Source organism: Panthera onca, chromosome F2 (genome assembly GCF_046562875.1).
Source record: "Panthera onca isolate mPanOnc1 chromosome F2, mPanOnc1 haplotype 2, whole genome shotgun sequence".
Taxonomy (NCBI): Eukaryota; Metazoa; Chordata; class Mammalia; order Carnivora; family Felidae; genus Panthera; species Panthera onca.
Window position 1 is genome coordinate 74,957,900 of NC_138356.1, and position 12,534 is coordinate 74,970,433.

General features: G+C 51.8%; 1 protein-coding gene across 4 annotated transcripts in view; it reads right to left on the reverse strand.

Moving 5' to 3' along the window:
• The window catches only part of ST3GAL1 (ST3 beta-galactoside alpha-2,3-sialyltransferase 1), a 94,685-nt gene that overhangs the window by 34,026 nt on the left and 48,125 nt on the right, over positions 1–12,534 (reverse strand). Inside the window, exons 1-2 of one of the 4 annotated variants that reach the window (XM_060611387.3) lie at positions 6,499–6,628; positions 6,344–6,399 (exon numbers count right to left, since the gene is read on the reverse strand). The exons of 1 other annotated variant lie outside the window; for it this stretch is intronic. The gene's annotated coding sequence lies outside the window, so the exon portion shown is untranslated. Of the gene's footprint in view, positions 1–6,343; positions 6,400–6,437; positions 6,629–12,534 lie in introns of those variants that run through there. 2 more of the 4 variants (XM_060611385.3, XM_060611390.3) reach the window with 2 other exon arrangements.

The following is a 12,534-nucleotide window of genomic DNA, read 5'->3' on the forward strand; positions in this document are numbered from 1 at the left end:
AACCTGGAAAGAGGAGCTATCAGGGTGGGTTTGCGTCCTCTTTGCTGTGTATTGGCATGTTATGGTTTCAAACCCACCTCCTTATGATTTCAGCAAAGCTCTTTTGACCTCAGGGTGGGTTGCCTTCCACCGAGAAAGCCGTGTCAGGACGCTGTCATTCACATCTGCTGGCCGTAAGCACGCGGGAGCTCACGCAGTGCCCAAGTTGCTGGGGGCTTGGCGATAAAAACATAACGGAGCGGCGGCTATGACATGATGGGCATTTAAACTTCAAATACCAAAGGGACGCCTGGGTGGCTCAGTCGGTCAAGCATCCGACTTCAGCTCAGGTCATGATCTCGCGGTTCATGAGTTCGAGCCCCGAGTCAGGCTCTGTGCTGACGGCTCGGAGCCCGGAGCCTGCTTCGGATTCCGTGTCTCCCTCTCTCTCTGCCCCTCCCCGGCTCGCGCTCTGTCTCTCTGTCTCTTAAAAATAAACATTAAAAAAAAAAGAAGTATTAAACGTTAAATATCAAGAATTGCGAGGACTCACTGAGTGTTTGGTCCGGGCGAGGTTCCTCTTTGCTGACCTAAGGAACTCTCCGGAAATCTTGAGACACTTGCTCCTGCCTTGGCCGGGCCATTCCCAGTTGGCAGTGGCATTAACCCGGCAGCCGTCTCAGGAGGAGAAGGGACATCTGTTTCTGCCTTGGTGAGGCTTCTCCTCGTGGGCAGGGGTGCGAGCCACAGAGCTGTCCCTGGGCCACTACGGAGCAGCCCCTGGACCAGCCGTCCCTGGACCTTCGGAGGAGCCCACCTCGCCTGTCAACACCGGTGCCCTCACCGCGAGCTACGTGCCCCGGCATCGAGGGACCCAAGCCGACAGCTGGTGCTTGGAAGGCCTGACTCCACAGACAACCAGCTCCTAGCAAGGTGCACCTCAACTGAATTTGGACTCTATTCCTCCCGTCGCCCCTGTGCCTGGAACAACAGTGTAATTCATCACTGGTTTGGAGTATGTTATTTCTTTAATGGCTTATTAAGAGACATCATCCTCTATCCTACTGGCTTGTGAAATATTACTATTATAAATTATAACTCCCTCAGTGAAGCTGTGTTAAATTATTGGCAGAGACAGTCTCAGTCTCTGAGCAGAACTTGCCTCGAATACAATATTCTTGCTAATGCAGATAATAAGCACATGGTCTTTAGGTTCAACTTCTATTTACGAGGCTCTCACAACGTGCCCGGCTGCTAATCTTCTCCCTCTTTTCCAGATAGGTAGCCAGGCCTGGCGAGATAAGGGACTTCTGGTAAGCTTTGGCCTGGACCCGGCCCCAAGAACCTTCACTCCCTCCTGTTTTGGGAGCTCAGCCTCTGTGAGCATTGACTGAGCTATCATCCTGCCCCCAAATTCAGAAGGGGAAACTCTGAGCCCGGGCTCTGGGCAGAAGAGGTGTGAGATCTCTCCCATTCATAACAGGCCCTCGTCCACACCCAGGAGCCTCGCGGCGCCTGCCGCGATCCAAGCAACGGTAACAGGCTAGCTGCTCAGTTAACGGGCGGCGATAAAAAGCAAACCCCGGACCGAACATGCTCTCCTGCTCCCCCGTGCCCCTCGACGCCTGCGAGATCCTCCTAGAACTGGTCCTTGCCTACTTTCCGACCCCACTCTCCACGCCTTCCCTTTGCCCACTGTGCTCCCCAGCCCCGTGCCCCCTTGCAAGATGACGAGCCCAGGACCCGTGCACCGCCTGTGCGCCCTGCCCGGATGCTCCTCCCACAGACAGGACGACACCCACCACTTAACTCAGGATGCTGGGTCCCATGTCAGCTCGTCAGAGAGACTCTCTCTGAACCTTCTGCACGCCCGAATCACACCGTCTACCACCCTCTGCACCTGGCCCACCTCTGTTTTCCAACGTTACATGCTTATGGATAGCTGAAAAGGTTCTCCATGCAATTAGGGTCCTTGAGCTCAGTCTCTGTTTTGTTCCCCGTCATGTTCCTACAACAGCGATCCTACATCATCTTGAACAATCACCTGAAAGGTAGGTATTATCCCATTTTACAGATGATAAAACTGAGGCTAAAAGACACTGAACAATTGCAATTTGCACAATCTCACAGTTAGTAAGTGTTAGACCTCAGGATCAAATCCAGACTTTTTCTGTGCCAACCTATTGTCAAGAGACAGTCCTCCAAGGGTCTCGTGCATTCCCACACGTCTTACTGGGTGGGCTCAGAATGCAAAGCCCTGACCAGTCCTTTATCTGGATTGTTTTTCAGGGTTATGTTTGCAGCAGCCAATTGCACGACCTGAGGTAGTCTGGGACCAAAAGAGGGCTTGCTTACCGTTTGCTACAAAATCCTGAACTTTATAATCAGTAAAATGCCCTTGTTAAGTGCCTCGTTGCCCACGAGCAACTTTCTGGCCACTTCCCTTCCCCCCAAATTCACGTGAGACAAGGATGTGTTGGAAGGAAGGAACCAAAAGAAAATTCATTTGACTGAAGAAGGCTAAGCCAATGAATTCGGCGCAGGCATTGTGGAAAACAGATAACACTGACAGGCGAAAGTTGCTCAAATGTTTACATCTTTGTGACCTTCAGAGCCCGCTCAGCCATGAAGGGTCTGGAGTTCGACCGAACGAGGAAAGTGGTCAGGCTGAGCCCGAATGGTCACTGAGAGCACAGGCCGTGTCTCATTTACTTCTGTATCTCTGGCACTGTACCCGTATGGGGGCCTGTTTCACGGGCAGATGGACAGAGGGATGATGCCGAACGATAACAGCCTTGCTGGTCGACTCCCACACTGACTGCTCGTCGGGGAGGAAGCAGGAAGGGCTGGGCTCTCTTACATACAGGAGTTTTTATTTTTATTTTTATGTTTATTCATTTATCTAGAGGGAGAGAGAGCGAGCAAGCGTGGGGGAGGCGCAGAGAGGGAAAGGGAGAGGGAAAATCCCAAGCAGGCTCCGGACTGTCAACATACAGCACAAGGTGGGACTCGATCCCACAAACCGTAAGACCATGATCTGAGCTGAAGTCGAGAGTCAGATGCTTAACCGACTGAGCCACCCAGGCGCCCCCACACGGGGGCTTGTTAAGCGTTCCTTCTGGGAAACTCTCAAGGAGTTCACAGGCCAGTAACCAGGCAGAACTGCTGTCTGATTATTCTTTTTCCAGCTGAATGAGCGTCAGTTAATGGAACACTTTAATAAGTCCTTCTGGGTCCCAGGGAAAGAGAGACGTTCCTCTGCTCCTAGAAATGAATTTCTGGTTCCACGGCCACCGGCCCCACACCAGAGAGAGGCGAGGACTGCTTGAGGCTCTTATCTGAATGCCCGAGGCAGGATCACCGAGGTCGTGCCCCCTACACTGGGCATCCCTCTGCTGAGAGTTCCAGGCTCACAAAATCAAAAGGGAGCTGCTGGAAGGCTCTGTCCCGATGCCTGACTGCCGCCTGCCTCGGAGGCAAAGGCTTGTGGCATTTCAGGATCACAGAGGAACGGAGGGAGGACCCTACCTCTCGGCTTCCTTTTCCAGGTAGGGAAAGCAAGGCTCAGGGACGTGACTTGTCCGAGGCTGTATAGGCGTCTGTGGTGGCAGCAAGACTTGAACTCGTGGTCCCTAACTCTCCAAACATGTCCCTTCCAGCACACCCCGCCCGTGAGCTGCTTCAGCAGGTGCCAGACAGGTGTCAATACCAACCAAGACAGAGGAAGAAGGGACCTCCAGGCGGGACGGGACGCTGCCCAAGATCACAGCCTGCTGATGGCCGTGCCGGGCCACAGGTGTGTCTGCTTCTGCCCCGCCCCCCCAATACCAAATATGAAGCTACTTCAAATGTCAACCAAGAATGAACTGTACAAAATGGGTTAAGGAATCAGATGAGTCGTTTCCTATTAGATATACACTTTTCTTCTGCGCCACTCAATTCTGTTTGATTTCTTTCCTTTTTCTTGTCTTTTTCCTTCTCTCTTTTTTTCTTCTACATAGCCATGACCCCCTACCTCACCCCTGCAGACACTTGGAGGTGACAGATGGAGGAAACAACAGAGACTAGTAGCTGTGTTGGTGGGAGAGTGGGGAGGCAAACACACAGAGGGTCGAAGAGTGTTCTGGTACAACAGTCACATTCCCTGCCCCAGGGCCTTTGCACTTGCCACCCTTCCTGCCCCGCCTAGAAAATTCTTAGCCTGGAATCCACACAGCCTGCTCTCTGGCTGCATTCATGGTTCTGCCCACATGCCCTCCCTGGAGGGGCCTTCCCTGATCCCCCTAAAGTCGCATCGCTGTCAGTGCTCCCTTGCTCAGCTACATTTCCCTTTGCAGACTCAGTCACAAAATGACACTTCACTGTACACGGTATTCCTTCTCTATTTGTCTCTCTTCCCCCACTAGGGGGGGCAGGGACCTCACCTGTGTCCTTTAATGCTGTGTCCCCCATACTGAGAACAGCGGTGGGCCCTCAATATGTGTGGGCCGCACACAGGATGCAAAGTGCTCAGAGCTCAGCGAGCAGAGGTCCCTTTGGGTTTGTGTAGAGTGGGAGGTGGTGGGGGAGGGGGAGTTCTGGGTCATTTCTGGGCCTCAGTGTCCTCATATGGAAAATGGGATGGTGACAGTGACATCCTCAAGGCAGGGTGGCCCACGGATGGCCCAGGGCAAGTTTCCCCCTCCGACCTGAGCTCTGTTGGCCCCGGACCGAGCAGACCAGTCACCTTCGGGGACGGGAGGCAGAGCTCCGCCTACAGACTTCCTCTGGCTTTTGCAAAAACAATAAAGCCAAAAATACTACAAAACCGCACTCTACATCTGTGCAGGCACCGAGAGCTGTGGCGAGCAAGTGTGCATCCTGCCTCCTGGGGTCCTCTGTGGCGAGGCAGGATGTGGGGCTCACGGCATGGGAGGGGCACCCGGCCCTACCACGGGGCCCACGGGTCTGGTTCCCAGAGAGCCCGCGGCCTCAGAGTGACTTCCATGGAATACTGGGATGTCAGACGGAGGGGGGCTCATTCCCCCCGGGAGTGTGTGTGACTCTGGATTTGTCCCAACCAGGGTACCCATGGAGGGTGGGGCTGTTTTCATCAAGTATCGCCCCTTTCTCAGTCAGTCCCCTGCCCTGATGGGCTTTTCCTTGTCAACTCAGGAGCATAAGCGGCTGCATGAGCATCATCAAAGACTCACTGCCGCTCTGGCCAGAAACCACAAGGACCCCACTGTACGGATGGACAAATTGAGGCCCAGTGAAGGTAAAGGACTTGGCAAAGTCCACCCAGTGCAACGTGGCGGAACCAGACCTAGAACCAGCTTTCCGGACTTCTGGACGAGGACGTTAGTGAGGTCGTGGTTTCCGGATTTTATTTAAACTAGAATCTTACCCGGGCGGAAACTAGCTACTGAAACAGATTTTCCAGTTGAGGGGTGGGCAGGGCCCAGCCCGGACGCTGGGGCCTCCCCACCACCCCGAAGACGGCTTGAAAACCAACATCACACCCACCTCTACCCCTACTCTAGAGTTTTCTCTGAGGACTTAGGAGACCAAATCAGGCGGTTCATCTGCGGTCACGTTACTAAGTGGGGCTTGTTCATTCTCAAAGATTTTTCAGAAGCAGGTTCTAGGAAACCTTCTGAAAACAAGAGAGTGGGCCTCAAGGATGAGGAAACGGAGACGGGCACTCTTGGTGACAGGAGAGGGGGGGAGCGTGAGAAGTAGCAGGACCGGGAAACGGAGATGGTCAGAATCACACTGAGGGTGCAGAAAAGGCTGGCGGAGGTTAGCCCTTGGCAAGACACCTGCTTGGGTGTGGGATGAGGGCACTGGGGGCCTGGGCTGGTGTCAGCCCTGTGCTGGACCCCTCCTCCGCCACCTGTCCTGCCCTCCCTCCCACCGCGAAGTCAAGGATCGTACTTTCTGAATCACAAAGATACCTCCACGGTCAAAATGGTCTATAGGTACAGTCTGCACATGAAATGTAAGACATGCTTTATGACGGGGCGCAGAATGCATTTCTCACGCCGCACGCGTTGGTGACTTGGGGCATTTAAACGTAGCAAAAGGGGGAAGCCCTTGGCTAAGCAGAACTTTCCAGTGATTCGATGAGCGTTCGGTTCCCTGAACACTGCCCCACCGCGCGGGATTAGAAAGGATCCCCTTCAAAATATCCTGTATGTCTGGAGGGCCTACTGTGCTCGGTAGGAGGCACCGGGAGAGTTATGACACTAACCGGGTCACAGGTCTCCCACCCTTGGCTGCCGGGGGACAACCATTTCAATGCAGTTTAAGACAGAGAAAGCAAGCAATTAACAGCACAGGCTCTGGAGTCACAGAGAGCTGGGCTCAAGTTCCAGCCACTCACCAGCTGTGCGATCTCGGGGGGAGTGCCTCCACCTCTCTGAGCCTCGGCTTCTTCATCTGAAAAACAGATGAAAAAAAAAAGTACTCAGACTTACCGCAGGGAGAAGGCGGGAAGATCTCTCCAGACTGTGCCAGCAACAAGCTAAGCTCACACACCCAGAGTAAATAGCAAGTGCTATTCTGATGGCAGAGCCCTGTCAGGCCCACTGGTGGCAAAAGAGAAGAGTCACCAGCAGAGCGCGGGGTCAGAGCCGGGAGCACTGAGTGGGGAGGCTTCTGTGCTCCAAAATGTAAACGAAAGCTGTGTACTGTGCGATCTCTGAGGCCACTTCCTGCCCTAGATCGGAGACCAGGGGCCGGGGTGTGCCTAATTTGGAGATGTCCCGTGCACCCGGCAGGGTCAGCCACTCCACACACCCTGTGCAACCTCACGGTTGCACGCACAGTCCCCGAGGCAGCTCCGGCCTCCCGTCGGACCTGGGAGGAAACTGAGGCTCAGACACGCGGAGTGGCTTGGTGGGGCCACAGGAGCGGGGAGGGGCGGCGCGGGGCTGGAAGCTATTGTTCCCCCATGACGGGAAGAGAGAGGCCCGTGCAGGTAGCACCTGCAGCCGGGCTGGTGGCAAGTCCTGGCTCACGTGGGGGGCCGGGGGAGGAGGGTCTGACTCTGGAATGTTCTAACTGGCAGGAATCAGACAGCTGGGCATTTTGTAAAGGCAGAGGTTACTTGAATCTGAGACTCAGGAAGTATTATTGTTGTTTGGGCTTTTTTCCTAAGTGCTGGGGGGGCGGGGAGGGAGGCTCCCCAAATAGTAATAAGGACAGATGAAAATCCCGCCCCAGCTCTCCCCATGGTATTAATAATAAGCCCTCAGCTTGCAGTAGCTTCAGCCACTCGCTATCGCGGCTCTCGTCACCTGTGAGGCATGCAAAATGCTTTCCCTCTGGGAGTGGGGATGAAGAGAACTTTCTATAGCATTCCAATTTTAGTACGTGTGCCTGCCAAGGCAAGCAAGAAAAGAACTTTCGGCATAGTCAAGACCACCTGGGCTTGTTTCTCTCCCTCTCATCTGAACGCACCTGCGCCCGTGGATCTGAGCTCACTGACCTCTGCAGGTCAACAATGGATGACCCAGAGGCCCATGGATGTTGATATTACAGAGCGGCTGCTCCGGCCAGTGGGAGTCAGTGCCCAGGATGGGCTGGCCTGCCTCTGTCTGACTCTCCATGGAAACAACATGAAAGGAGAAATTTTTAGAAAGTATACAATAGTTTAATTCGAAGTAATTACTCTCTAGAATAAGCAGCGTGTGTTGTTTGCACCCTTTTTCCTGCCACAGGTCGGGGAGCATTGGGCGGGGGGACATAGTCTTGCATAACTAACACTGGATGAGCTTCAAGGCCATCAGGGCAGCGGCTAGCTGTGTATCTTTCAGTGAGTCACTTTTCCACCATGCCTCAGTTTCCTGATCTGTAAAGTAGGGAGAATGACAGCATCTAGCTCCCGGCTTGCTTAAAAGATTAAGAAGGCCAACATATATGAAGTGTTTAAACTATGCCTGGCATATAGCAAGTCCTCTCTATGGGAAAAGCTGCCATCATCATAATCACCATCACCACCACCACCACCATCACCATCGCCATCATCACCACCATCAATATCATCTCCATCATCATCATCATATCTTCATCATCACCTTCACCATCACCATCATCATATCTTCATCACCATCATATCAACAGCAGTGGCATCACCATTATATCTTTATCACTATCATATCATTACCATCATCATATCACCATCACCATCACCATCACCATCATTACCACCATCACCTCCATCAACATCACCATCACCATCTCCATCAACATCATCATCAACATCAACATCATCACCATCAACATCACCATCTCCATCAACATCACCATCTCCATCAACATCATCATCATCAACAACATCACCATCAACATCATCATCACCATCAGCATCAACATCACCATCATCACCACCACCATCTCCATCAACATCATCACCACTATCACCTCCATCAACATCACCATCACCATCTCCATCAACATCATCAACATCAACATCATCACCATCAACATCATCATCACCATCACCATCACCATCTCCATCACCATCAACATCACCATCTCCATCAACATCATCATCACCATCATCACCATCATCACCACCATCACCTTCATCAACATCACATCACTATCACCTCCATCAACATCACCATCACCATCTCCATCTCCATCAACATCATCATCAACATCAACATCATCACCATCAACATCAACATCTCCATCAACATCATCATCACCATCAACATCATCATCACCATCATCACCACCATCACCTCCAACAACATCATCACCACTATCACCTCCATCAACATCATCATCACCATCTCCATCAACAACATCATCACCGTCTCCATCAACATCATCACCATCAGCATCATCATCGCCAACACTATCACCATCATCATCATCACTGCTCTCATCTCCATCACCATTCACCGTCACCATCTACTCTGGGCCAGATGTGACACATCTTATGGGAAGTGTCATTGATCCCGTTTCCCAGATGAGGAAATTGAGCCTGCGGGAGTCAACACGCACAGACTTATTCATTGTGCCAATAATTAATTAGCAGTGAGCTGGGAGGAGGCACATGGCACCATCTGCCCCAACACTGCTGAGCTGAGCTGAGCCACATCAAGCAGAGAACTTGGAAAGGCAGGCTGTCCCCATGTCCTTTGATGATTTTCTCCTTAGCTGGTGGATCCCCCTGCTAAACACACAGCCTCAGACACATCCCTCCCTAAGCAAGGCCACATATGTATTAGGCATAAGAGATGAACACGGAGTTTGGAGTGTTGCCACTGAATCCCAAGAGGAGACTCTGAGCCTGGTGGTTCTATGAATGGCTACTCAAGACAAATACCCAAACTCATAAACGAGACCCAGAAATTTCCCTGGACACAAAGCCGTGCGAGTGAGTTCTTCTGATGCCCATCCACATCCAGCCCTGTTGTGCAGGGTCATTATGGTGCTTTCTTGGTGGGGGACAGTATCTGTGGCAGGGGGCTTGGAGAATTACTGCCGCTTGGGGGTTTACAACAGCATCTTTGTAAAAAGAATCTCTCGGAGTCAATTCCGGTTCTGAACATTGCCCAATTACCTTAGTGTAGGCACCAAAGGCCACAAGAAAATGAAAATCTACTGAGATTTTGCTGGCGAGAACTTGGGCCATTTTCTTATTTTTTGTTTGTTTGTTTAAATTCCAGTAGAGTTAGCATACAGCGTTGTGTTGGTTCCAGGCATACAATACAGCAATTCAACAGTCCCATATATTACCCAGCGTGGCATTATCTACAGTAGCTAAGTTATGGAGGCAGCCTTAGTATCCATCAACAGATGAACGGGTAAAGAAGACATGGTGTATCTATGCAATGGAATACTATTCAGCCATAAAAAAGGAGTGAAGTCTTGCCATTTGCAAAACATCCGTCTTGATGTGGTAGATCCCGGTTGGCATAAGACAAGGATGTGCCTCAAGCCACAGCAAGTGAGCAACACCCAGGGTTCTCCCAAACCTGGGGGGCTCCCATTAACTGCTTCCTGCTTCACCGCAGGATGACAAAAAAGGTCTTCTCTGAGCACCTAGTTTGTGCCAGGGAATTGGGACAGGTGACAAGGACATAAAGAAGAATGGAATGAGGAGTCACCACGGCAGAGAAATGCCCCATCAGTACAGTTCGGGCCAAGCGAAAACCAAGCACGAATAGCAACCCAGCTCCTATTCGGCGCTTCCTTGTGAAGCCCTACCCGCCCCCTCACCCCCCACCCTGCCAACGGGGCTGTTATTTGGAGACAAGGCCTATAGGGAGGTAATTAAGGGGAGATGCGGTCATACGATTGGGGCCCTAGTCCCACAGACCAGCATCCTTGTAAGAAAAAGAAGAGACTAGGGGCGCCTGGGTGGCTCCGTCGGTTAAGCGTCCGACTTCGGCTCAGGTCATGATCTCGCGGTCCGTGAGTTCGAGCCCCGTGTCGGGCTCTGTGCTGACAGCTTAGAGACTGGAGCCTGTTTCAGATTCTGTGTCTCCCTTCCTCTCTGACCCTCCCCCGTTCATGCTCTGTCTCTCCCTGTCTCAAAAATAAATAAACGTTAAAAAATTAAAAAAAAAGAAAGAAAGAAAAAGAAGAGACCCTGAAATGTACTCACAGTGCACACGTAAAGAAAGACCAGCAAGGACACAGCAGAAAGATGGCCATCTACAAGCTGGGAAGAGAAGTCTCACAAGACACCACCTTTGACGGCAACTCGATCTTGGACTTCTAGCCCAAGTGAGAAAGAGAAAATAAGTTTTCGTTGTTTACATCACCCAGCTGTAGAACTCTGTTATGGCAGCCCCAGGAGACTCACGCAGGGCTGTAATTGTCATGCTCATCTTACAGATGAGGAAGCTGGGGCATGAGGAGGAGAAGTACCTTCCGGAAGGCCACCCAGCTACTAAATGGTAGAGCCAGGGGTCAGACCTATGCGTCTGGCTGCAGAGCCCAGCAGTTTATGGCCAACTGCGTTACACAAATATGTATTTCCTGCCTCCTTGGTCCCTACTTTCACTGTGAGAAGACTATACCTCCCTCCTGCTTTGATGTTCGGTTTGGTCAGCTCTCTTGCTTTGGCCACTGGGATGTCAACAGATAGGAAGTGTGCCATCTCTTGGCAGAAGGCTTAAGTTTGATTATGCGGGGGCACCTGGGTGGCACAGTTGGTTGAGCGTCGGTGTTGAAAGTCACTGAGATTTAGGGATTGTTTGTTATGCAGCAAAGCTGACACGTGTAGGGCTCGGCCTGCAATTATTCTATCTGCAACCAACCAACATCCAATGTGTAAGAATGGAGTAGGAGCTCAGGAGATCTGACTTCCAGCACAGGCTCTGCCATTCGCCAGCTCTTTGGCATTCATTTCTCTGCACCTCGGTTTCCTCAGTGGCAAAATGGGGATAATAATAGTACCTACATCCTGAGGTTGACGCAAAGAGTCTGCGAGAGAGGATATCAAGTCCTCATCATAGTGCCTGACCTAGGAAGGGCTCACTATGGTTGTCAAGTAGGATGCGTGTGATGTGTTAAAGCTAAAGAAACACGGCTGGGTTCAGATCAAGTGCTCCTCTTTCAGTGTATCCTTATGGCTAGCACCCCCTTGGCCAGCCAGTGTGGAGGTCTACGTTCTACCAGAGGACGCCCAGAGCCCGGTCCTCCTCAGGGAGGCAGCAGGAGGTTGGATAAGGAAGGAGCAGGGAGGCCCTTGGGTCTTGTGAAGGGGAAGCTGGGCTCTCTCCCAGGCCCAGAGTTGTTGGGGAAGCATGGGTTGGAAAGAAGGGTAGAAAGGTACCTTGAAGGGCTGGCTCCTTTTCTCTCACTCCAGTCCCACGTCACAGATGAGAAACTAAGGCCCAGAAAGGGGAGTGTCTTCCCCAAGGTCATACAGCTGGTTTGCATCAGAACTTGGACCAGAACCTTGGTCTCCTGAGAGCAGCTCAGGCATCATTCCACTGCCTCCTGCTCATTTAGGAAGAAATGAGACTCATTCCTCATGCCGGCTTGGAAGGCAAATGTCAAGTGTCTCTATCCTCGTGGGTGGATTTACCAAAACTCAACACTGATTCAACAAGCTTTCCTTTGAGCCACTTCAAAACACCCCCTTCTCTTTCTGGGAAAGTCAGTCCTGTTCACAGATCCCGGATCCTGGAACAGGTGGTGAGGCTGTCAGCTGTGAATACATGGGCAGGCCATACAACAGGAGTCGGTGGTTGCTAGAGTTGTTCTTTTGAGGGTCCCTGTTCATTGGTCTGTGTTCCCCCAAGCCTCGCAATAGGCAATAGACAACTGCCTGTCAAGAGCATGGGACCGGCCGCTCTATGTTAGAGAAGACACAGACTGTGCTGGGCAGGGAGGGCTTCAGGGAGGAGGCAGCCCTGGCCCCGGATCTAGAGAGATGGGAAGAATGTGACAAGGCACAAGAGGAAAGGAATTCCAGAGTCCTGTAGGGTCAAGTTTTGAAAGGGAGCAAGGAGAACAAAGGTTTCACGTTTTTGCTTTTGTTTTTGTTTTTGTTTTTGTTTTGCGGGGGGCGGGGGGCAGGGTGGGAGGGCAGAGCTGACAATG